The sequence below is a fragment of the Panthera uncia genome, chromosome D4, assembly GCF_023721935.1.
Source record: "Panthera uncia isolate 11264 chromosome D4, Puncia_PCG_1.0, whole genome shotgun sequence".
Taxonomy (NCBI): domain Eukaryota; kingdom Metazoa; phylum Chordata; class Mammalia; order Carnivora; family Felidae; genus Panthera; species Panthera uncia.
The window spans coordinates 27,243,750-27,269,316 of record NC_064807.1 but is presented as its reverse complement, the minus strand read 5'-3'; the positions used below and the strand labels follow the sequence as shown (position 1 = coordinate 27,269,316).

At 45.6% G+C, this 25,567-nt stretch overlaps 1 protein-coding gene and 1 long non-coding RNA gene across 9 annotated transcripts in view; one reads left to right on the top strand and one right to left on the bottom strand.

Moving 5' to 3' along the window:
• DAPK1 (death associated protein kinase 1) overlaps nt 1–25,567 on the bottom strand; it is a 188,603-nt gene that overhangs the window by 92,897 nt on the left and 70,139 nt on the right. The gene's annotated exons all lie outside the window — the stretch shown is intronic.
• LOC125910092 (uncharacterized) lies at nt 6,740–17,267 on the top strand. Its single transcript, XR_007453860.1, has 4 exons — nt 6,740–6,827; nt 6,899–6,995; nt 15,100–15,150; nt 17,176–17,267. It is a non-coding gene; the product is annotated as an uncharacterized LOC125910092 (long non-coding RNA).

Below are 25,567 nucleotides of genomic sequence, written 5' to 3'. Positions count from 1 at the left end.
GACTGTCCTGAGCCCCTGCTCACGCCCCTCTCCAACCCCTCATTCTCCCTTTAAAACACCCAGTCAGTCACCTCTGCACAAACCAAAGTTCGTGCACATCACACTGGACCCTTCCCTTTTGTGACAGTACGTTGCTGATTAAAATTGGTCCTTTCCATTTTAACCAGTGTCCGGCTTTGTTCATCTGTGACAAGAGGACACACTGCGGAAGTAGGCGTGGTCTGGCCGACCCAGGTCCTGGCTTACGCGGCTCCGAGGGCCACCCCCACCCCCAATCTCCAGGCTTCTCTCTGAAAGCTCAACCTTCTTACCCTCTGGCCTGAGGCAGTGTTCCCTATTTTAATGATTTGCAATTCACCATGAAAATGTATGCTTTAAAAAACAAAAGAAACAAACTAAACAAAGTATCACCTCTCAAAACTGCTGGGGGAAGAGAGCCCTAAAAAGAAAATGAACAGCACAACAGGGTCGTACTGTGTTTAAGTGTGTAAAGCTACGGGCAAACCTGGCACCTGGCTTCATCCTCCAAACACAGCATCCCTGCTGTCCCCATCCCCGCCCCACGTGGAGGGTGAGCTGCTGCCCACAGCAGCCCGGGAAACTGAGTCACAGCTGAGCGAGGGCAGGCAGGAGGCCCACACGAGGCTACTGGGCCTTAGTGTGCACTCGGTAACTCGTGCCCGGAGCTTTCACAGCAGATCTCCTCCGGCAGGGAGCAAACGGAAGCCAGACCCCTCGGAGAAGAAATTCTTTTCTAAACACTGTAATTTGCTTCATGAGGACTAATTCGAACTGGACTGGCAGTTAACAGCTGCTCCTGACCTCTCTCTTTCCTGGGCAGCTGGCCCTCAGCACACCAGCTGCCACACCCACTCTGGGGGGCGGGGGGGACAGTTCCTCTTCTCCAATCCCCCTCCCCCAATAAAACAATTGAAAAAAAGGACTCATTTGGGCTTTTTTGGGCCAGGGCTTCTCAATCATGGGATCCCAGAGAAACAACCTAATAACAGCTGCCAGGGTGAGCTCCGGGCAGGGAGGAAAGTAAATGCACACAAAGGAGCAAGGCCACCTGCGTCGCCCGTCGGGGGTTGGGGGGGGGGGGGGATCGATGGCCTGAGCTCCAGCTTCCCTCCTGTTACAAACCCCGCAGGCTCCTCCGTGACTGACAGCCCCACAGACGGCTGCAGCGATGGTCAGTGGGTGGTAGTAAATCAGTGCGTACCTGCACATTTAAATTGACAAAACAGAATACGGGTTGATCCTCGCTTTTTGCGGGATCCGTATTTGCAAATTCACCTACTCGCTAAAATGCACGCGTAACTATATAATCAACACTTGACAGTGCGTTCACAGTCATTTGTGGATCTGAGGTGTCCAACATGAACATTCCCAGCTGAGGCAGATCAAGGGGACATTCCGCCTTCCGTCTCAGCTTCTGTACCATGTACACATGTCCTCTTAACGGTCTGTTTAGTGCCATGTCTTTGCATTTCTGCTTATTGTTGGTGATATCACTATTTAAAATCAGCCCCGAAGTGTGAAGTCCACTGTTCACAGGCACAGAGGCTGTGATGGCCTTACAGAGAAAACATGTGCCACATAGATAAGCTTTGTTTGGGCAGGAGTATCAGCGCTGTTGGCCATGAGTCCAATGTTAAGGAATCAACAATACATATTACAGAAGTCCCTTTAAGCAGAAACACACAGAAAACAAGGTTGTGCACTGATCCGATGACGGAAATGCTATGACCAGAGGCTCACAGAAACTTAACCCTGTATTTTCTCTAGAACAAATGGGTCAGTATTCGCTAACTCAGTGATTGTGGTAAAGTCACAGAATATCACTACACCGCAAATAATGAGAATCCGACTGGATGTTGTTTTTAAAAAATGTATTGGGGTGCCTGGGTGGTTTAGTCAGTTGAGCGTCCAACTCTTGATTTTGACTCAGGTCATGATCCCAGGGTTGTGAGACTGAACCTCGTGTCAGGCTCTGTGTTAAGTGTAGAACCTGCTTAGGATTCTCTCTCTCTCTCCCTCTCTCTCTCTCCTCCCTCTGCTCCTCTCCCCCCTGTGCACGGTCTCTCTCTCTCTCCCAAAATAAATAAATAAATAAACAAATGGATAAAATAAAAATATACTAATATTCTCTGTCACCTAATAACTAACAGAACAGCCATCCAAATTCATTTTGACATAAACACTTTCGATTAAATGTAATAAACACGTATTAACTACCAATGGCCAGACTATACAAAACCAATGAGACACATCCCTACTTTAAAGAGTTTGATACTAAAAAAATTTTTTTGATTCAAAAATAATCACAGATTTTATTAAAAGGAGAAAACTTTGGATAAAAGGAGCAAAACTGCAGAAAGAACAACTTGACATCTAATGTCTTTGACTCACTGGTATATCTAATCGAATCACCTTGTAGTCACTCGAAAACTACAACCAGAATTCTATGCAAGGAGCTTTACACATAATTACCTCATTCATTATCACAACCCTATGAGATTCATATCATCATCAACTCTTCCGTCAAGGAAAGAACCAAGCCTTAGAGCGATTTTTTTTCTACTCCCCTCAAATCTTTCAAGCAAGTAAGTGCCACACTTGAGAAGTGAATCCCAAGTGTATTTGCCTCCAACACTCTATCCACTGAACCTCGCTGCTGCCCTGGGCTTGTGTCCATTTGGTTTGAAAGACAGGCCACCGCCCTGTGAAGTTACAGACAGGTCTGGAAATCATTCTAGGAAAGGGCTCTGGGAACGGGAGGCACAAGAGAGGAGGATTGTGGTTAAATACGTTTGGGGAGTGTGGCCTTCTCCTCCCCACTGAAAACTCATTAAGTGTTTTAACCAATGAAAACCACTGTTTTAACATGCTCTGAAGTTCTCTGCAATAAAAAGCAACTCGTGTTTGTGTGTGTGCTTCAGAAGCCCTATACTGACAATTAGCAAGAACCACAGAAGGTTCTCAAGGTCAGCGCACAAGGACGGCAGGCACACATTTGTGAAGCAGGTGGGTTCTGATAGGTCCATGTAGTGCATTAAAAATAAAGCTGTTGAACTTTGTTTAATTGAGTCGGGTTTGATTTTCAAATTCATTTGTCTGTGGGAGTTTTGCTCACTTGGGGAAAGTTGACATCAATGTACAATGACAGAAGCGTCACATTCAGAATGGAGAAAGAGCAACCCGGCCCCACGTGACGATGTGTTCTCTCCCTTTGGGTGGGCACCTAGCCCAGGATCTAACATTTTCCTTGTTGACCTTGATCTAGACACCACATGAGAACAACTTCCCACCCAGGAAGGGGGGTGCAGACTTTTTTTTTTTTAAGTGGCTAAAACAGGGGCACCTGGGTGGCTCAGTTAGGTCAGCAACCAACTCTTGATCTCGGCTCAGGTCATGAACTCACAGTTTCTGGGACTGAGCCCCACATGGAGCTCTGCACTGACCGGGAGCTTCTTGAGATTCTCTCTCTCCCTCTCTCTCTCTCTGCCTCTCCCTCACTCCTGCGCGCACTCTCTCTCAAAGATAAATACATATTTGAAAAAAAAAATACAGTGGCTAAAACAGCATACAAATTTTTCTTTGATTTTAAATATGTCTCTTCCCAGTATATGTTATTTAAAACATTCTTTATGGTAACTATTGCTGTGAATTCCCTCTATTAATGCTGAAAATAGATCTGGTTTCAATACAACAGATGATAAGCTCCATCTCTCCCTCCTACCAAATCTTTGCAATAAGGTTTCTTTTTTCTTTCTTTCTTTTTTTTAATGTTTATTTATTTTTGAGAGAGGAAGACAGAGTGCCAGTCGGGGGGGGGGGGGGGGGGTTGGTGGGCAGAGAGAGGGAGACACAGAATCCGAAGCAGGCTTCAGGCTCCGAGCTGTCAGCACAGGGCCTGACACGGGGCTCAAACCCACAAACTAGGAGATCATGACCTGAGCTGAAGTTGGATGCTTAACTGACTGAGTCACCCAGGCACCCCTGCAACAAGGTTTCTAATTAAGGCAAAATATTTTCTACTTTTGAGTTCATGTATCAACCTCAGCACAATTTTAGTGCTGGCTTATGGGTCATTTGCTTTTCTTGAAGAGCTGTATTGAGAGAGTGGTAGTGGCTTGAATCCTGCCTGAACACTGGAATCACAGGTCTTAAATAAGAGATGAGGTGACAGAAATTATTTTTCAAGGATGAGTTAACATTTATGGCAGGAGAAAAGACCCCAAAGCGTTTATAGACTAATGGGAGAGACGAGCACGTAACACCAGAATACGGGAAGGGCCATAAAAAAGGACGTGGCCACTCTGAACCACCCCAGGGGAGAGTGTGAGGTCAGGAGGCCCAGGCTGTGTCCTGAAGGTTGAGCGCCAGCCAAGGGGTGAAGAAAGCGTGGAGGAGAATGTGTGGAGGAACAGTGTCCAGGAGGAGAAAACAGGAGCTGAGTCAGGGAGGCAGGAAAGAGTCTGTTCATATTTCTGAGAGATGAGGCAATGGTGGAGAAGTGGGCAGGCCCCACAAACTGGGCCATGCCCAGGATACAACAATGCCACCCCTAACTTTGCCAACACCATGGGAAAGCAGTGACCTCTCTGAGCCTCAGTTTCCCCATCTATGTGAGGGTAATGACAACACAAAATGAGGCCATGCATGTGAGTGTAAGCTGGGTTCTCGAACCACATCGTGCTAGTGTAAAGGATGAAAATTAACAAGATGTCTCAGCTTCAAACTTCTCAAAGGAGCCCAGAAGGCATTGTTTCAGCAGCTGAAAAGCAGCACCAAATTTCTTTTTGGCATTTTTCTATGCAACAACTGTGCGATCTAAGTACTAAATCTCTACGCCTTTTTTCTCCTGTTTAGGACTCAACCATTCTGGATGAGGCCTATTTGATTTGTCCCCTGTGGCCCCCAAAGGACCTTGTGGCTTTGCTTTGATGCTGAAGTTTTTGTCTGTGGCAAAGCAGTGGGAAGCAAACCACCCTTTGTGAAGATGGCCTCGGTCAAAGATGGCCAAAGATGGCCTTCCAGCTCACATGCTCTCCCGCAGTGTGACCTTGTCTCTCCCTATCATGAGGTGGATTCTCATCCTTGTCCCCTGGAATCTGAGCCTTATTTGACCAATAGAATGCAGGAGAAATGATTCTGGGACTTCTGCCTGGTTCTCAGAGCACACACTCTTGGGTGCTCCCACTTGGAACCCTGCCACGATACTGGGAGAAGCCCAGGCTGTGTGGAGAGGCCATGTGGAGGTGTTCCCATCAACAGCTCCCTCTGAGCTGACAGCAGCTTTAACAGGCTGGCCAAGTGAGTGGCTATTGAACATCTGGCTCATTGAGTCTTCAGACGGTGGGGCACCTGGGTGTCTCAGTCAGGTAAGCGTCTGACTTCGGCTGAAGTCATGATCTTGCAGTTTCTGAGTTCGAGCCCAGCATTGGGCTCTGTGCTGACAGCTCAGAGCCTGGAGCCTGCTTCAGATTCTGTGTCTCCCTCTTTCTCTGTTCCTCCCGTCATCATACTCTGTTTCTCTGTCTCTCAAAAATGAATAAATATTTTTAAAAATTTAAAAAAAAGTCTTCAGATGGCTCCAGCCCCACCCAACCACTTAGTGCAACCTGAGAGACCCCAAGCAGGAATGCTCAGGCAAGCCACAGAAGCGTGAGAGATCATAGCAAATTGCTGGTTTATGCTTCCATTTTTTTTTTTGGGGGGGGGGGGGGGTCGTTACACAGCAACGGACAGGTGGGACAGCCAATAAAATATTTCGGATGGTGGGTTTGGCCCATGACCTAGAAAGCCGTGTGGAGGAAGGACTCGATACTGGGGGGTGAGAGGCCAGCAGGTGACCGGGATCCCAGACCGGCCTAACGGGAAGGCATGGGAAGGCACAAGAACGCCCAAGCCATGTTGAGTGCAGGTCCCACCCTGAAACACAGAACCTACTGCCCCGACAAGACTCAGTGCACACGCTGCTCCCTCATGTCCACGTGCCCAGGGAATTCCCACCGTGACGCCGCCTGGAGATGAGCGCATGTGAGGAGAACGCACGTTGCCCTGCCTGGTGGAAGCCTCCCCTTCCATCCCAGCCCACCAGTGCCCGGATTTCAGCAGATGATGACAGCTAACCCATCCAGGGACCGCATACTTCAGCACCAAGTTCAATTCCCTTGGAAGGCTTCTGGGTGCGGCCCACACTCCGAACTGCCTCTCTCTGCCCTTTGAGAAGCTGCACACGACAGGCAGGCAAAACACTTTTTAGAAAAATTCAAAGCTGGTGATGATGCTGCTGATGCGGATAGTGAGAGTGATCAAAAACACACAACCCCTTAAAAACTATTTGACATTGCTACCGGGGCTCGGTCAAAATGGCACATGATTGGAAGAACGGGGTTCCCCCAACCAATGAGAAAGCAGCGCAGGTTGCCAGGGTACGGACAGGGGAGGGGCAGAGTTTACCAAGGGCATAAACACCAGCATGTCGCCCCGGGAACCAGAGCAACACAGGAGTCAGGAGTGAGATGCAGAACTCGAGGTGACGCCTACGCCTACGGGCGGCCAGGAGATGTAAAAGCAATGCAGCGGGAGGAGGCCCGGGGCAGAGAGTGGACCCCTTGGGAGAGCACCCTCCTGGAAGCCAGGACCACACAGAGAAACCCACACCCAGGAGAAGACAGCAAAAGCCTGGACCCAAGGCAAGGGTGGCCAAGGATCTGGCTTCTAGCAGAAGCACGGTGCTGCCGGTGGGTCAAAGAAGCCAGAGTATCGGGCGGCTCGAGCAGCCTCCTTATAATTAAGGAGTTAGCAACCCCAAGCAGGTGAGGACTCAGAAATAAGAAAGATTAGAAAATCAGCAGTGCATGTTTTTACTCATCCCATTTGTCCCTAGGACACCTCTCTGGACGGGGAAGGTCTGAGATCCATCTGGAAGAGCGTTTCTCAAATCAAGAGATGCTACTCAGAGAAAGGGTTTCACAGCCAAGCAGGTGAGGGAAAACTGTGTGAAGAGGGTCCCACAGGTCTGTATGAAAAGACTCAGCTGACTGCTGTCTCCAAGAGCGGGTATACAGCATTCAACGTTTCAGAGGCTTTCGGCCAATAACCACAAAACCCTTTTGTGATTGTTTTGCTTGTTTTTGTTGTTGTTGTTTTTGTTTTGTTTTTTAATTCTTTTTTTAATGTTTATTCACTTTTGAGAGACAGAGTGTGAATGGGGGAGGGGCAGAGAGAGAGAGGGAGACACAGAATGTGATGCAGGCTCCAGGCTCTGAGCTGTCAGCACAGAGCCGGACGTGGAGCCCGAACCCACCAACCATGAGATCATGACCTGAGTCGATGTCGGACGCTCAACGGACTGAGCCACCCAGGCGCCCCTTGCTTGTTTTTTGTCATGGAGCATTTTGAAGTCGCATTTTCTTCGGAAAGTTTGCTTTAGTCTTCTCTCCCAGTTAGTTTCTTCATCAGAGCTGGGACTGGACTCTGTATGCACAGTTTCCCTTTAATTTTCAACACAGCCACACTCTGAGGTTATTTCCTAAGGCATGGCCCCGGTCAGGCTGCTTCCTCCTTGGTGCCAGGCAGCTACGTGCAGAGATGGCACTGGGAGCGTTCAGACCCTCAGAAGGGTGGGGGCCCACTAAGTCAGGCCGGGGCGAGGAAGCCGCCCACCGCTTTGGGGTGGCTGTTCCTCTGCCTCCTTCAGGCTGTTGGTCTGGCAGCTTAGAGGAGACAGGCAAATGAACGATGGTCTCAGTCCTGACACAGGCCCAGTACCATTTGAGACGAATTTTTCTCTTCTTTCAGGTGGTCCATTGGGTTGGGTAGTTTTGATAGGAACTGAGAGCTGGCAGGGGAGCTGTGGAGGGTAGAGGCCCCGAGGCAGGGCGCAGTACTATTTGCCGGTGGGTTTATAGGACAACTCCTGACTCTACTCCACTTTGGACCATGGGAGCCACCACCAAAAGGATGTGGCAATGACGGGAAGGAGCCCTGACCCTGCTAACCTCTTAGAGTGAGTCCTCAGCAGCCTCGCGGGCCCTTGATTTACACGCGCCTAGAAGCAATGCTGCCATCTTGTTCTGGGGGCCCTTCCTTTGGTTACTGTCACTTGTGGCCATACGTCATCTTGCCTGATTCAGATATGGTCTGTGACTTTTGGAATTTGTACCTCACAGTGACGAACAGGACATCTCCATATAACAGGGTTGCGAGTGCTCTGTATGATGGACAGAGGTGTGTAGAGTGAGTGGGGGCCCCGCTCTAGCTGAGGGCTGGGGGAGAACTCCACCTAATCCACTCAGCACCACCCGGGCTACCAAACTCAGGGCTGGACACAGACATGTGCTTGGTGTTTGTTTTTTGTTTTTTTTAAGCCGAAGGGAAAGGAAGGAAGAAAACAAGTATCAGGACAGTGCCATCTGATACAATCTAAAGAGAACCTTCACCAGACAAATAAAACAAACAACAACACTCCAAACATTCGGTCCAAATATAGTTAAGTCCCACAGTGGGACCAGGATTGCCCTTCGAGTCCAGTATTCTGGAGAGTACAAGGCCCTTATAAGGAAAGGGTGTCATGCCAGGCCAGGATCAGCCCTCCCATTTAATCAATGGTGACCTCGACAGGTGACTGCAGACGTGGGCTTCCCGCCCCCAGAGTGTGTTCAAACCACAGTGGGGGTTTGGGTGCCCTGCTGAGACTCAGAGGGGTCAGTCCCTTATTTGTTCATTCTGACTTCGGCAATGCTTCCCCTGGGATCAGTCCCAGTGTTTGTTCACCCTGATTTTGTCATATCATCCCTATTCAGCTTCTGGGCTAAAGTGAACTGGGTCATAAGGTACGATCTGTCCTCCAGGCAGCAAGCTCCTCTCAGGGGGAAAGAGCTGAAAAAGAGAGCAGTAGGTTCATATAACTTTATGGGGAAAGAGAAGAAATACAGGAGCTGAGCTGAAGTCCCTTCTCCCGTGACCGAAAAAGAAAGTCAGTTTCATTCATGTGGAGATTCAAGATGGGGAAAGCCAGCCAAAGGTAACATGAAAAGTAAAGTTCAGCCGAGACTAATGGGCACAGGTTGTAATTGTACAACCAAAGCACCCAGTTGCATAGATTCAACGAAGCTTCCAGAAACTGTGATAGTCCTCCCAGACATGGACTCTGCCCGGTTCTGGAACATGCGAGACGCTTCACAAAGATGTCTGGATGTTTGCACATCTTCCTTCTCAGCTTAGGTAGAAGTTCTATCTGCCTGTGTGCTTTCACGGACAGGTCTGGTAGACGTGCTGCCGAGGGGAGCACGTCACAGGCAGGTCTGGGCCCCCCTCCCTCCGCCATGCTTTGTCATCAGAAGAATTAGCTCCGCCTTATCCCCAAAATCCAGGTCTATATTGAGGAATATGGACTTGAGTGACCTTGGAAGAAATTAAAATAAGCTTGGCATCATGTGGCTTTCGGCACAGCCTGAGGACCGATGTGCTTGGGAGACGCTGGACACAGGCCTGTCTGGCTCAGGAGACTGACTACAACGGAGGATAGTGGCTTCTTCATGGTGTTTCTTCCCAGGGCCTGCAAGAGTCCCGGACCCAGGTCTCTAAGAGGCACTTAGCAGTTGTCTGGCTCTCGGCCCGGCCGAGAGGAATCCTTTCCACAGCGCTCTTGGCCAAGTCCTTTCCCGTGATGCCTACAGATCCATCACCTTGGCTCTGAATCAGGTGGGGACTCACCTCACAGAGGAAGTCTAGGGAGAGGAGAAAACAGGCACTGAGGGGGGTCACTTCAGGCCAGCAAGGAGAGGCTGGCGGGGAAAGTCACTGCTGGAGTTACCTGAAGAGACAGCCACGAAGATAAAACTGAAAGATGATAAGTTAAGGAGAAACCAGAGCTCCCGGGAAGTCTGAGTCTCCCCTCAGGGGAAGCAGAACACCCTGGAAGCCTGCCACGTGGGCTGACCTCACCCCTGTGATCGGACCCGAGCAAGCACGAAGCTTATTATCAGAGGCAGGGGAGGGCTGTGAATCCCACGGCCAGGAGACCCAACACACACATGACGTCACTTCTCCCAGGAAGTGGGGTTTCTGAGGCGCAGGTGACACTAACCAGGTCTTAGGTCAAACACTACAGAAAATGAACACACCTCGCGTGTATGAGGTATGAAAGTGATACCTCCTGAAGCAGGGATTGCAAACCCATTCACCTTTCTGTGTGTGTGTGTGTGTGTGTGTGTGTGTGTGTGTGTGTGTGTTGGGGCGGGGGGGGGCAGCGGGGAGGTGTCACTTCCTAAGAAAATGTGGAATCTGAATTCAGGGGGAGCTCTGTCTTATGAAAACACAAATTTCTGGCAGGCAGGGGAGGGAGGTATTGCAGAACTGAAGGGGGGCTGACCTCTGCAAAGGCCCCCGTCGAGGTGTGGTGGGAAGTCCTTCCTTAGCTGCCTGTGGCGTGGGGGGGCTGCGGGTCCCTGCTCCCCTCCCCACACCCATGGCCTCTGACTCTGCAGAGCCTCCCCTGAGGGCCTGCATGGTCTTACCACTCCGATCACCAGCTTGTCCCTATATGCATTCCCATGAAAACAGTTTAAAGATCCAACCACAATTTCCAGGCAGGTAATGAGGCCCAAAGAAAACAAGGGCTACGGGCCTGGAGCAACAAACAATCTAACGCACTCATGATGCCCTAAGGCAGGCGCACCACCCCGAGCCACTAGTTTAGGTTTTCCACTCTAGGTGCTGGAGCTTCTAGCCCAACTCCAGAAGTGGCTTCTAGCCACTCTGGGGCTTCTAGATCAACTCCAGAAGTGAGGGCTGCCCGTCTCCACTAAAGCTGGGTGGCATCATGGCATCAGTGAGCTCTGGGAGGGAGTTGGTGCTGGCTAAAAAGCTGTAAAAGGCCAATACATATGATTTGAAGGTTATTTTCCGCTTAATAGGCAAGTGAATGGCACAAAAAAAGAACCCATGTTTCCAGCTAATCAGGAGTCATTAGGCATTTATGAGAGCTCTATCACCAGTTACTTTGGAACCACAAAGAAGTTACACTGGGCATACCAGATGCACTTCCAGAAGTTACACTGGGCTTACCTACACTGCACTCTACCAATAGATGAGCTTTAAAAAAAAATGTTCATATCATATTTGTGCATACGATTTTTATGCAAATTAACACCCCAGAACCTACTATGGTGCATTCGAAAAAATTTCTGAATTAATACAGTTGACCCTTGAATAACACAGGAATTGGCACAGCAACCCAACCCCCACAGAGCTGAAAATCTAAGTATTAACTTTGACTCCCCCAAAACGTAACTATCAATAGCCTACTGTTGACCAGAAGCCTTACACACAGTTGATTCACACGTTTGGGATATCATATACGGGATTCTTAAAGTAAGCTAGGGAAAAGAAAATGGTACTCAGGAAATCATCAGGAAGAGGCAATACATTTCTAGTACTGCATTGTATTTATTGGGGGGACAAAAAAGCTCACACATAAATGGACCCACACAGTTCACACCTGTGTTGTACAAGGGTCGGCTGTGCCGGTTGACTCAATTGCCTTATCTGTCACCTTAAAACTATATGCTGACTACCTACCTACAGAAACATTTATTTCCACTGAACCTCTGGACGTGGTTGAACAGTTGCTCCAGTAATTAGAAATATCACAAAAGATGTCCATTGTTTGTTTTAAGAACATTCTAGCTCTGGGCAGTCCCTGTGCATTCACTTTTCTCCAGCATTCACCAGGCTCCAGCCATGTGCTAGGTCCCGATAGGCCCCCTAGGAGTTGCCCACCTGCCTCAGAAGCTCGTCAAGGGGACAATCAGTGTATTTGATCTTGTACACTCATTTGAAAACCAAAGGTATATTATAGTCTTCATATGGGCTACTGATACCTAAGGGAATTCTCCCGGGCTCCTTGGAGCTAAGGTCTCCTCAGGGCTAAGTGCTTTGCATAAGCAGATGCCTTATGCCATAACTTTAGGTAAGTGGGCAAACTGAAGCACAACCTAAATATTTTTTAAATAAGAATTTTCCATAGTCATTAAGCAATCTGTAACTGGCCCTTGAGAAATCAATGCAGTCTGCAAAGCCCATGAGGTCAGATTTCTAAAGAATGGAAAATGGGAAGGCAAGACTCATGATCTTGTATGAATACAATAAAACGGCACACATTATTCAGGAAGCTCAAATAAACTAAGCTTTAAGAAAGAAAAAAACAACAACACATAACAGAAGATGGACAGAAAAGGACTAAGAGTGGCTGGTCAGAGTCGATGGTGTGATAGACATGTAGGAAAAAAAATGAATTCTTTTGAGCTTCCATTTTTTTCATGTGTGGGGTCAACGAACTTTACTCAGTTCGTGGAACTGACTAAAGGTAGAACTAACTAAAGCTTGAGTTTAGAACAAAAGATAATAAAAGATTGTCTGGTTGGGCATTTACAAGAAATTCAAGTCTGCAGGTCTGAGCAAGTCAAACCCGAGGGTGGCCGAAGCAGTCTCAAATCTTTGCTGGCAATCTTGGACAAATATTAAGGAATGACGCTATGCTGATGTTCAAAAGAGGACCAAACTGGCTCTGTTTTTTAAGATCAATCAGCTTGTTCATTAGTCTCCAGCAAAAATTGAGAATCAATTATTGATCAGATGAATTAAAAACAGCAGGTGATCAACAGCACAATCAGCAAGAACATTCTCCCTGCCTCTGTTTGGGTTGGTAACAACACAGGCAGGAATGGGAAATAATATAGACCAAAAAAATATTTTGATTTCCACAAGGCCTGTGACATAATTCTTCACGATATTTTTGTAGATGAAATGGTGAATCACCATGTGGCAGGCGAGAGGGCTCCTGAGTTTAGCACTGTCCTAGATAAGCTGTTTCTCAGTGTATTAGATGAAGGCATACTTACTGCATTTTTTAATAACCACTCTAAGAGGAATGACTAGAGAACTGATGGAACCTAGGATCTAAATTATCCCAGCTGGCTGAATAACCAAACTCATAAGAGAGATAAACAGAAATCCCTATATCTAAGTTCAGAGAAATTCACCTCACACGACAGCAGCTCATACAGAAAATACCTAACTAGTTGATCACAAATGACACAAGCCACATCCCTGCTGACATCATGGGTACAGCACCAGCATGTTTTAGGGGTACCGCACTCCTGCACTCAGCCTGTCTGGGCCCCACACTGGGCACTTCCACATGGTAAGAAAGATGGAAAAAGTGTAGGTGGCAGTGGGAGGGGCGGGGACAGGGCAACAGGGAGGTTCTGCTTCTGGGCACGAGAACTGTCGCTATCTGAAAGGTTGTCAAAAGGAATTAGGCCATTAGCCAGGAATGAGTGGAAGGTGGGATAATGGTCTCTTAGGTCCCTCCCAACTTTAAGATTCGGTACAGAAATCAAGGCCCTGCCTTACCATTCTCCTCACTTAACTGAAAGGAAACATATCGTTCAGTAGTGTTAGAATCCTATGATGAATTACATTTCCTGAATCTCTATTACCCTAATGATCTTCCCAGATTGAAACTTGAAAATCCATATTGCCATCAACTTCTCTAGATTCGTTTTAGAAATAGATTTGACACACATGTGCCTTAAGATTAACTTTGCAATGTGACAGAGAGTCCCCTTAACCTGAGCAGAAATGTATTGTGTGCAGGGTAGAGTGCTAGGCCACAAGATAGCAGTACCAGATGCTGACCCCCCTCTGCCATCTATCAGTGGGAACACTGACCATTCTGTACCTCTTCTGAGCCTCAGCATGGTCATTTAGGAAATTAAAAAAAAAAATTGAGATTAATAATGTTTAACTTACAGGACTGCTCTAAGATGTAAAAAGATGTAATTGTGTCTTATGTACTCCATACTACCAAACAAATATAACATCAATATTTGGAAATATTGAATAACCTCACAGCTGGGAATAAAACCACTGTCTCCATTTCCAAAGATTCCTAAATGGGTTCCATCCAGTCAGTCTCTAATAAGGGATGATGAAGGAAGAAAAGGATTCTTTTAAATAGGATTTAGAAACAGCCAGTTTGAGTCTTCCAATACTAATTTAAATATCTAGATAGATAAAATTAATCTTCTGCGTGACATTATGACTCATAAACTGTGGAGGCAAAGGGCCTGGTTTTGAATCCTGGCTTTGCCACTTACAAGCTGTGTGATCTTGGGCAAATTTTCAACCTCTCTGTGGCTCAGGTTTCTCATCAGTAAACTGAGCATAATAACTGTACCTACGTTAAACAGTTGTTGTAAGGGATTAAATGAGTTATACAAGTCAAGATCTTTCAATATGGCCTGACTCATAATATAGACCACCTGCTTGCTACTGTTACTACAATTATTATTATTGTATGTGTTTGCTTAAAACCACCTACATCTCTTAGGCACATGCTGAGGCTCATATATTGTCCTTTTACAGAAAATTAGAGAAGGTAAAACCAATCCAGTTCTTCCCAATCCTGTTCTGGAGCAGCCATCTTGGGCACATGCTGCTGAGTCTATCTCCCACAAAGCCTGCTGGCTTCAGAATATCTCAGCATGAGGGGATGGTGCTGACTGCTTGGGTTAATGAAATACTGAAATATTCAGGGTACAGAGAAGGGAACCATGAATGGCAGATTTCTACACCCGGAGTCCTTCATTAATATTGTGAAGTCTTTCTGGCCTAACAGTCTCAGGAGTGAGTGGATGGTCAAATTCTATGAGGCAACCTTACCTCAGGAGGGTTATAGGCTATTGATCTATCTCTTGGACAGCTTATGGAGCAGAGGTTCTAACTGAGGCCATCTGGGGCTGTTGCTAACTCAAGTTTGCATGTGTTCCAAGAAGACTCAAATTTCTCCAGTTAACTTTGCAACTTTGATCATTCAAGCCTAACATGTATCATGCACCAGAAAAATAAGATTAGCGTCCTCCAGAAATGCTCCCTGTTGGAAAACAAAGCATTAAAAGGAAAATTTAAATCTGCAAAGAAAGTAGAGAATTATCTAATCTTGTTTTTTCTTCCATTATTATTTTGCACGCGTGTGTGTTTAATTCCAGGATGATTAACATAGTGTTGTATTACTTTCAGGTGTACAATACAGTGATTCAACACTTCTATACATTACTCATGCTCATCAAGGTAAGTGTAATCTCTTAATCCCCATCACCTATTTCACCCATCCCTCCACCCACCGTCCTTCCGTAACCATCTATTTGTTCTCTATAGTTAAGAGCCTGGTTTTTTGGTTTGTCTCTCTTTTTCCCTTTGTTAGTTTGTTTTGTTTCTTAAATTCCACATATGAGTGAAATCATATGGTATTTGTCTTTCTCTGACTTATCTCGCTTGGCATTATACTCTTTAGCTCCATTCATGTTGTTGCAAATGGCAAGATTTCATTCTTTTTCATAGCTGGATAATATTCGTGTGTGTGGGTGTGGGTGTGTGCGTGTGCGCATGTGTGTGTGTGTGTGTGTATACACAGACACACGCAGACACACACGCACACATATATATCCCGCATCATCTTCATCCATTCATCTACCGTCATTATGGACCCCCTTGGGTTGCTTCCAAAATTTGGCTATTGTAAATATTGCTGCAATAAACATAGGGGTGCATATATCCTTTCAAGTTATTGTTTTCCAAGAAATATATTAATTTATACAACTCAACACCAAAAAACCCCAAATCCAATTCTTCCATTATTATTAATGTAAATGTGAAATGCTACTATCTATTGACTATGAAGGCAGGAAACACCAAGGAAAGCTTCATGCCTGAGAGTTAGCTTTGAAACTGTCCACATGAGCCTGACAACGATGAATCAGGCAACATGTACAGCTACTAGAACATCCCATATTTCCCAAATCTCTGCTTTTGGATCTGCCTACAAATCCATGGAACTCACATGGTGTGGGTGAGGAGGGAGTTCTGAACCTGCTAGAACTCATGCCTTCCCTCTCTCTTCCTCCAGCAAATGTTTACTGAAGGGATGGATGAATCGATTTGTTCAGCCCTGGAACTCCAAATTTTTCTGCTTAATTTTTGATGCATTGGCCCAATCACTGTATTAACAAACCATAGAATGTAACTTTTAGGGTGCTGAATTAACTTTAAAACTCTTATCTCTAGGGACCCCTGGGTGTCTCAGTTCCTTGAGCATCCAACTCTTGGTTTCAGCTCAGGTCATCATCTACAAGCCCCGTGTCAGGCTCTGCACTAAACAGCAAATTAAATAAATAAATAACTTTTTAAAAATTTATTATGCCATATTTTACTTATCTCATGGGGGGGATGAGGCTTAAACCCCAGCGTGTGCTTTGCACCCACAACCATCTCTGGTGTTTTTTTTTTTAATTTTTTTTAATGTTTATTTATTTTTGAGAGAGAGAGAGAGAGAGAGGCAGGGAGAGGGAGGGACAGAGGATCCCAAGCAGGTTCCATACTGTCAGCACAGAGCCCAACATGGGGCTTAAACTCAACGAACCATGAGATCATCACCTGAGCCAAAGCTGGATGCTTAACCCACTGAGCCACCCAGGTGTCCCCCGTACATCTCAATTTGGACTCTCCATACTTTTTAAGTACTCCACATCCATAAGCGGCCTGTGACTATTGTGTCAAACAGCCCAGCTTCAGGCTAATTTTATAGCTATCATATAAAACTGGGACATAGCTTGATTATTTTATTTATAGAAGGAAAGTGGAAAGGATACTTGTGGAGTCACTGGGAGGTGAAACATTGCTAATTTAGCACATGAATCATTGAAAGATGAAAGATACTACCACTGACCTTATTAGAATAATAATAGGGACCAAAAAGTATCCTGGCAACCCAGACTATGTATTCTAGGTATTTTTATCTTAAAAATATGTGATTATACTGGGGCGCCTGGGTGGCTCAGTTGGGTAAGCATCTGACTTTGGCTCAGGTCATGATCTCACGGTTCATGGGTTCACGCCCCACATCATGCTCTCTGCTGTCAGCACATAGCCCACTTCAGATCCTCTGTCTCCCTCTCTCTGCTCTCTCGTAGGCACGCACACACGTGCGCCCTCTTTCTCAAAAATAAAAAATAAATAAACATTTTTAAAAATACATGATTACACTTTCAACTCTTCATTTATTTGTGCTAAAATGGTTTTCTTTTTAAACATACTCAGCCGTATGGAGCACGGAAGTCAATTGGACAACCCACATGCTCTAACAAGCATTCGTGTTCTTGAAGGCATTTACCAAATCTCCTTCCAGCTTCTCTAGCAAATTCTTCTTCCTGCAGACAAGCTTATGGCTCCAGGAAGGATTTCTATGCAGCAAGATTTCCATGCAGATTTCTACGCAGTTCTTACCCCAGTGAGAAATACAGATTATGATCCAACTATAAAAGTTTGATCCTATTTGGTAAGCTGACTTTGTATGTGATCTTATTTTTTCAGTTTCCCCCTCCTCCTGCCCAAGGACTGAAGCAAAGGAAGGAGAGCGTGATAGTGAGAAAACGGTGGATGGACTGGAAGTTTCCTGGGAGGCCAAGTTGGTCAGGGCAGAAAGTGCAGACAAGTCAGTGGGGGGGAGGAGCCATGTGAGTGGCTGTTGGAAATGGAGATTTGGGTTATTTGGTTGATGGCTGTGGAGCAGAGGAAGAGTTATTGGTAATGAGGCAGCCCCAAACTAGGAAGCAGAGTAATGGTTACATCATCTGCAAGGAAATAAAAGTTGCTGACAGGATGGCAGGGGGAGGTGAAAGAGAAGTCTGCATGCCCAGATTTTCACTGCTCACAGACATCTGCCCTCTCTCTGCACCATATTTTTTAAATACAGGGCTGATTCATTTCTCCCTCACTTGTGAGACATCACAGTACTGATGCCCATGACTTCTTGCTGCTGAAAGTCATAAGCATTAACAAACCCATGAGGTGAGATTCACAGGCACTTCTGCAGAGAGTGCCTCACGTTCCACCCAAAGGGTAGGGTTAAATATGCTGAGGTACAATAGGGATCTCTACTCTCTACCTAAATCCAGGTGATTGCTACCCACATTCATTCCTGCTTTCATTCAATGAACATTTCTTGAGCACTGGCTCTGTGTCAGACACAGCATGGTGTTTGGGGTTTTATCCCCCCTAAAATATTTCCTAAAATGTCTTAAAACATCCAAAATATCACCAAAAAAGGGGGAATGCAGAACGAAATGTTGTTCTTCCCTCTCCTGGCTGAGAATCACAATCTCTAGGAGTCTTTCTCTCTGTTTACCATTCCTTTGCTTCCTTCCTTCTCCCTATTAAATAATAGAAAGATAAGTGTCATGCCATTCTAAAGGCGGCCAACTATTATGCACCACTGATCTGGAGAAGACAGTCCCAAGATCCTAGGGTTGGGCTACTTCTTGACAGAGCAGGAACATTCTATGCGGCTATAGCTCTGGTCAACAATACTCCTTACGACACAGAGACCCCACTAGAGGTGGGGGCAGTCAGCATAGTAGGGAGAAAATAGTCCCATGGTAGGGGAAAAAATAGTCCCATGGTAGGGAGAAAATCTTCATGGTCGTGAACATGGCAGAAGGAACACAAGTGGAGTGTCAGTCTCAACAAACGTGCCAGCCACTCCTGGCCACATTTTTTAGGATTTGTCCTCTCTACTGAAGAGCAGTGAAGAGTGTCACAGAACGTCAACCATTACTGGGCCCCAAAAAGCTAGATGCTACAGTCCTGGAGCCTCTAATGATTGCCATTTCTCTCCTGGTGTTTTTATGACACATCCAGCCTTTTAACTCACTCCACCTTGTTATCGACTGAACTGTGTCCCCCACCCCCCAAAATTCATGTATGGAAGCCCTAACCCCAGTGTGATGGCATTTGGAGGTGGGGCCTCTGAGAGGTAGAGTCTGGGATTAGGGCCCATAGTAGGAAAGAGATCTGCTCTCTCTCTCTCCCTCCCTTTGTCTCTGCCACGTGAGGACTTAGCAGGAAGGCAGCCATCTGCAATCCAGAAAGAAAACTCTCGCCAGAACCTGACCACCCTGTACCCTGATCTCAGACTTACAGCCTCCCCAGCTGTGAGAAAACACACTTCTGTTGTTCCAGCCACCCAGTCTGTGGTATTTTGTTATGGCAGCCCAAGCTGACTGACATTCACGTCGAACCTCACTCTACTCTGCTTTAAATCACTTCTTGGTACAATGAGAAAGGGTGCCAAGATTCTAACAATTCCTTCACTATGACTTTACATCCACCGAATTCGGATCTCACTAGGTCGTCTAGGTCACTGACAAAGGAACCTGAGGAGAAGGATGTACCTGGTATGGGGCCACATTCCAGCAGGGCACAACATCCATCTTCATGGAAAACATAAAGCTGATCATCTTAAGTGGTATAGCTTTGAAGGGCTCCTAGATTTGTTTTCTTATGGAGTGCAGTTGTTTTTTGTAGAGTACCAAACTCTACATGAGGCCCTGTCCAAATTAAATTTCAGTTGAAATTTCTTATTACATCAAGCCCAAGAGTTTCAAATGAAAGAAAATGAGGGGGAATGAACGTTTAAAAAATACACATGACCTCGGGGGAACGTGATTTCCTCCAGGTGAAGGGCAGAGAATGAAAGGCTGGCTTGTTCTTTTTGCCACAGACCCTCTCCCACCGGGAGAAGCTTCTCCAAGTTTGCAGGCTGGTTCAGACAGGCCGGTTTTAAGGCTGGCTCTGTTTTGCAGGCTGGTCATGTGAGTACATTGCTTCTGACCCACAAGAGCTTATTTTCCACATGGCCAAAGGGAATTGGGGTAGTTCAGGAAAAGAATCCAATTCTAATTTACATCCCAACCTTGCCACAAGTACACCCAAAATACATGGGCCTCACCACTGTAATGGGCTTATCCACCCCCGAAAACACAGGCTTCAGAGTCCACTTTCTCTATTACAGATAATGATAAGCGTGCGATTTTAAATCCATTTTGATTTCAGGATGTGGCCGTAAGTAAAATTAACCATGTTCTTGAAAAGGTCACAGCATGCTTCTGTTATCATGGTTTGTGCTCAGGTGAGCCCGAATCGATCTGCCTACAGACACAAGAGCTCTAAGGATGCTAATCGGGACACACGGAGTAAACTCCAGGCCAGCCTGCCACTCATGGCTATTCCCAGCTCCTACGCCTTAGACAGTAAAAAGAAAACAGAGGCACAATCAAATGACACAATTTGAGGAATACAGTTTGTGTCCAAGGAATTAATAAATATGCCCATGGATCTCCAAAAGCTATGTGTTTCTGAAGGCTGGTCTGAACAGCAGTGAGCACAGCTTGCCCCAGTGTTACATGAGGAGTCTGAAAGAGGTAGAGAGAGACAACTCAGCTAACTTTCCTGATTTTTATCTAACTGGGGCGCGCTCACCCTGCACCGACTCTATACATAGGGGAATAGGTGTAGCAGCCCCACACAGGGGTATGTCATCCACACTTAGTCCACAGCAAAGATATATAAAGGCCACATACCAAAATGATGGCCAAGTATCAGATTAAATGTCTCACGGGCTGTCAGAACCACACTCTGACCCCAGCTTCTCCAGAAAACTCCAGAAAGCCTCTTTAGAAGTTTAACTTCTCGGGGCACCTGGGTCGCTCAGTTGGTGAAGCTTCCGACTCTTGGTTTTGGCTCAGGCCATGATCTCACAGTTTGTGGGTTCGAGCCCCGCATTGGGCTCTGTGCTGACAGTGTGGAGCCTGCTTGGGATTCTCTCTCTTCCTCTCCCTCTGCCCCTCCCCCCAACTCTCTCATGTGTACATGTGCCCTCTCTCTCTATCTCTCCCCTGTTTGTGCTCTCTCTCTCTCTCTCAAATGAAATAAATAAACTTAAAAAAAAAGTTTAACTTCTCCATCCTACCTGGAAGATGCATCTGATCATGACTGGAATGCCACAGAGAGCCAAAAGGAAGTCTTAGATCAAGTGCAGATATCAGTCTGTGTGATGATGCTTACACTAGCCTTGTAGACAGCCTTGTACACAGTGAGTGCTCGATATTTGATGAACTAAACTCTGGAGTAAGAAATTCCTCAAAGGTAAAGGGATGAAGGATAGAATTCATGACTGTGTATAAACTATGGAGATTTCATTTGCCAAACCCAAACCAGGGCATGTAGCCTAAAAACTCAAATTATATTTATGAGGACAAAATCTTTGAGATTGCTTCTGCCCTGGACCTCCCACCCCATGTCAGTTTCTTCTTGCCATCTCTGCAAACTCCCTTTTGCCATATAAGGTCCCTATTTACAGGCATTATTAGGAGGAGGACATCACCAAGGGTCATTATCTAACCCTACCACAGCCCTCATATGAGCTAACCATAATCACAGACCTTTGTATTTATTTCCTTTTAAAGTTAGGAACTAAAAGGAGTTCTCTAAAAGGAAAAGCAGACTGAGCCATTTCTACCTATAACCATGAGGTAAATGTTTTCCCTGCCTGCTTCCTCAATAACTATTACCTGCTATTACCACTGTCTTTGAATGGAGAAGGGCTTATTATTAGCTAAATTCTCTATTTGTTTATCATCTCATCTGGTATATGCATATATGAGTGAGTCTACCCCAGGCCATCACTAGTCTCTGGATACTTAGCACACACTCACATGCACACACATTATCCCTATGCTTTAGAAAACCATGGACAACTTTCTAGTTGTAGGTGTTCAACACATGTTTACTGGAAGGATGGATGGATGGATGGATGGACAGACAGACACATTTAAGAGCCTCTGGGATAAAAGTAAGACCATCAAGTTCATTCCTGCAGCATTAATTGATTTCCCCAAACTGAAAAAGAGGAATCACTCTGCAAAGAAACAGAAGAGAATGTGCAAATCTGTGGCTTCGACCCTGCAGTAGACGAGTTCAATCCTTCTTGCTGCCCTTGTACCTTCCAAACCTCCCCACCTCTCAAATAATGCCAACTTCTTGGAATTTACTAACAGCTGGGCTTCTGCTGTTATTCTCCCCAGACCCCAGGTCCTCTAAGCTAAGGCAGGAATCTAGGCTGGCAGGTAGACATCTACACTTTCGAAAGTAGAGCCCCCAGGATAAGAAGGTGCCAGAAGAAGTCTCATGGATTAGAACAATGATAATCCACTACTTCTCCACTGCCCTTCCCGCATGAAGTTTTCCCCAAACCTAGAGACATGTTATCTGGGCTTGATCAATATGGCTTAACCATCGTGACAGCCTGGGATGCTTATAAGATGTTAAATGAGGACAGTGGAAATGTTCTCAACTGCTTCATCTACCAAATTAAGGTGCATTCGGTTTGAAAGGAAAGTACAATTACAAGTCATTTGGTGCTTCACTCAAATATCATGTGTCAAGGAAAGCCAAGGAAACAGATTCTCTGATTATTTTAGTTGGGGGTCCAAAAAGACTTCCTTGCTTGATGCACTGAAGAAGCACCTTTGTGTGTGTGTGTGTGTGTGTGTGTGTGTGTGTGTGTGTTTTGGGTGGGGTGCAGTACCACTTCTTTAAGAGATAACATACACCTTGGGATCTAGGATAATTTAGCTTTGATTCTAATGCTATGCTTTGCTACAATATCCCAGAACATTTATTAAGGGTCTTGAGGGTGCACTAAGCGTCTTCCTGGTAAGTGCTGATGTGCATGACGTGAATGGGTTAAAAGATACAAAGGCATTAAAGATGAAGCCCAGATACAACAAGACAGAGTTACAAGACAGCAGAGTTGAAATCCCCAGATAAGATGAAAATCCCTAAACCAGAGCTGTCGGATATTAAGACATAAACGTGATTCCAAAAGATGGATGAAAGAAAGATAAAGACACAGGGGTTTAGAAATCTCTGCTGCTAGAGAACAAGGACTCCACCACTTGGCTCGGCAAAATGATAAAATTTTATTTGTTTGTTTGTTAAGATAATAACCAATGCCAGCAAAAGTACAGGGAGACAGGCAGCTCTGAGAGCAGAAGTCAAAATGGCAGGCAGGGCTCCTCCAGAAATAAATGGAGCATAAGTAATGAGAGCCTCTGAAACATTTATAACTTTTGGCCCAGTGACCCTACTTCCAGGAATCTATCCTAAGGAAATAATCAGAAAAGCAAGGATTCATTTACAAAGATATCAGAACTTTTGGGGGAAAAAAAAGACTGGAATTAGAGAGAAATGACTGAGCCAGTTACAACAAATCCACATAGTGCAATCTGATGCCAGCTTTGAAAATGGAATTCAAAAAATATCCTGCAAAACTATCATCATATACTGTCAGTAAAAAGCAAGACATACAACTATCGATGCGATCCTAATTTTATATTAAAAATGACATATAAGTGCAAGAGATGAGGCTAACACAGCAAAATGTTACCATTTCACGGATCTTTGGAGGAATGGGATTATGGGAGATTTCTATTTTCTCTTTCAAAGTTTCAGAGGTTTTTTTCAAACTTTTTACATAAGCATGTGTTACATTTAAAATTAGAAGACCGCCAGCTAAAGGTATCCTAGTGCTACAGGAATGAAGCAAAGGCAGTGGAACTTTTCTATGGCCTGTGGATAACATCTCACCTTTTCCCCAGGAGTCCCACTGAGATCATATCACAAGAGAACCGCTCCCCTATTTCTAAAACTGCACCCCAAAAGACTAGATGAAGAAGCAGAGGAAAGGAAGGAGGCAAGGAGGGTAACAAGGCAGGAGAAGGACAAAAAACAAAGGCACCTGAGTGGCTCAGTCAGTTAAGCATCTGACTCTCGATTTCAGCTCAGGTCATCATCTCGTGGTTTGTGAGTTCGAGCCCCACATCAGGCTCTGCACGGACAGTGCAGATTCTCTCTCTTCTTCTCTCTCTGCCCACCCCCCCCCCCACTCGAGTGTGCTCTCTCTCTCTCTCTCTCTCAAAAGTCAATAAAATAATCATTTTAAAATATTATTTTTTTTAAATTTTTTTTCAACGTTTTTTATTTATTTTTGGGACAGAGAGAGAGACAGAGCATGAACGGGGGAGGGGCAGAGAGAGAGGGAGACACAGAATCGGAAACAGGCTCCAGGCTCCGAGCCATCAGCCCAGAGCCTGACGCGGGGCTCGAACTCACGGACCGCGAGATCGTGACCTGGCTGAAGTCGGACGCTTAACCGACTGCGCCACCCAGGCGCCCCTAAAATATTATTTTTTAAAAAAGAAGACAAGACAGAAACACTTTAAAGCAGAATTTTTCATTCCTGGGTACACTGGGAATCACCCATGGAAATTTTTTAAAATCCCCATGCCTGGGCTCTATCCAAAACTTGCTGAGTTAAGAGTCTCTGGGAGCAGGGCCCTGATGGTATTTTAAAATGCTCTCTGGGGAAATCTAAGGTCTTAAGAACCCAGATGTAGACACTAGTGGTTTCCAAATGTTAGTATGCATTCAAATCATCCAGAAGTCTAGTTAAAACATAAATTCCTAGGCTCTGCCGTTGGTTTCCAATTGCTACATCTGGGGAGGGGCCTGAGAATTTGCATTTGTAACAAGTTCCCAGTAATGATGCTACTACTGCTGGTCCAAGGACCACACTTTGTGAACTTGGATTTGCCCTAGTGACCTTGAGTTCCACAACAGGTTCCCAGATAAATTTTAGTGACAAACCAGATTATTATTTCTGCCCCTAAACAATGACTTCTTTACCAAAGAAGGCAAAGGGAAAATCAAGGCAGAGAGAGGAAATGAGCGTTCACTGAGCAGTTGTAGGGAACCAGGCGTTCCAGGAAGCCCTTCCCGTCTTCTACAGCTCATTCCATCCTTTTGTGAGGAAGGCATAGCCATTTCTATCATAGGAAAATGACAAGTGAGATCCAGAGTAATGGTAATCTGCTAGGGACAGGCAGCCCATGAGGGGTGGAGGCCAAGACTTACTTAACTAAAATAAAACCTTGCCTATTAGCAAATAGCATGCTGCCTGAAAAGACAGCACTTAAATAATACGGGGAAAACATAGGAGCAAATATCTGAGTTCATTATGCTTTTTGTTTGTTATTCTTACAACTCTTAGTACCGGTAAAGACACGGTGCCAGAAAACATTTGCTCAACCTGGCTTGATCACAAATTCAAACATACTTTCATTTGCCTCTGGCCTCTGTGTGTCCATGTGTGTGAAGAATGAACCCTTCAAACTCCGGTCAAGTTTAAAATACACTGAATGCTAATGTTGAAGAAGACTACATGGAAACAGACATCCTGAGCTAGTTACAGAAAGCAAAGCGCCCAACCGTGGAAAGCTTCTGTATACTTGTGAGAGGCGGCTGCTTGGATTTCAGGACCTTATATTCTCGTCCTCCCTCCCAGAGCACGGCCAGGTCCGCCTCCACACCCACAGAATACACATCCCACCCACACCTTCTGTCCTGCCCCAGATTTCACTTCCCAGGGGAGCTCCTTAATGCCTGTGAATGTGAGCGTTGTTCTGTTCAAGTACGAGATGATTAGGTTGAAGAAAATTATTCTTATTCTTCTTCCTCTCTTGGCACATGCTCTTCTAAAGGGAGGACTGTGTTTGCTGTTAGGCCAAAAAGAGGGGGTCGGGCGGGGGAGGTG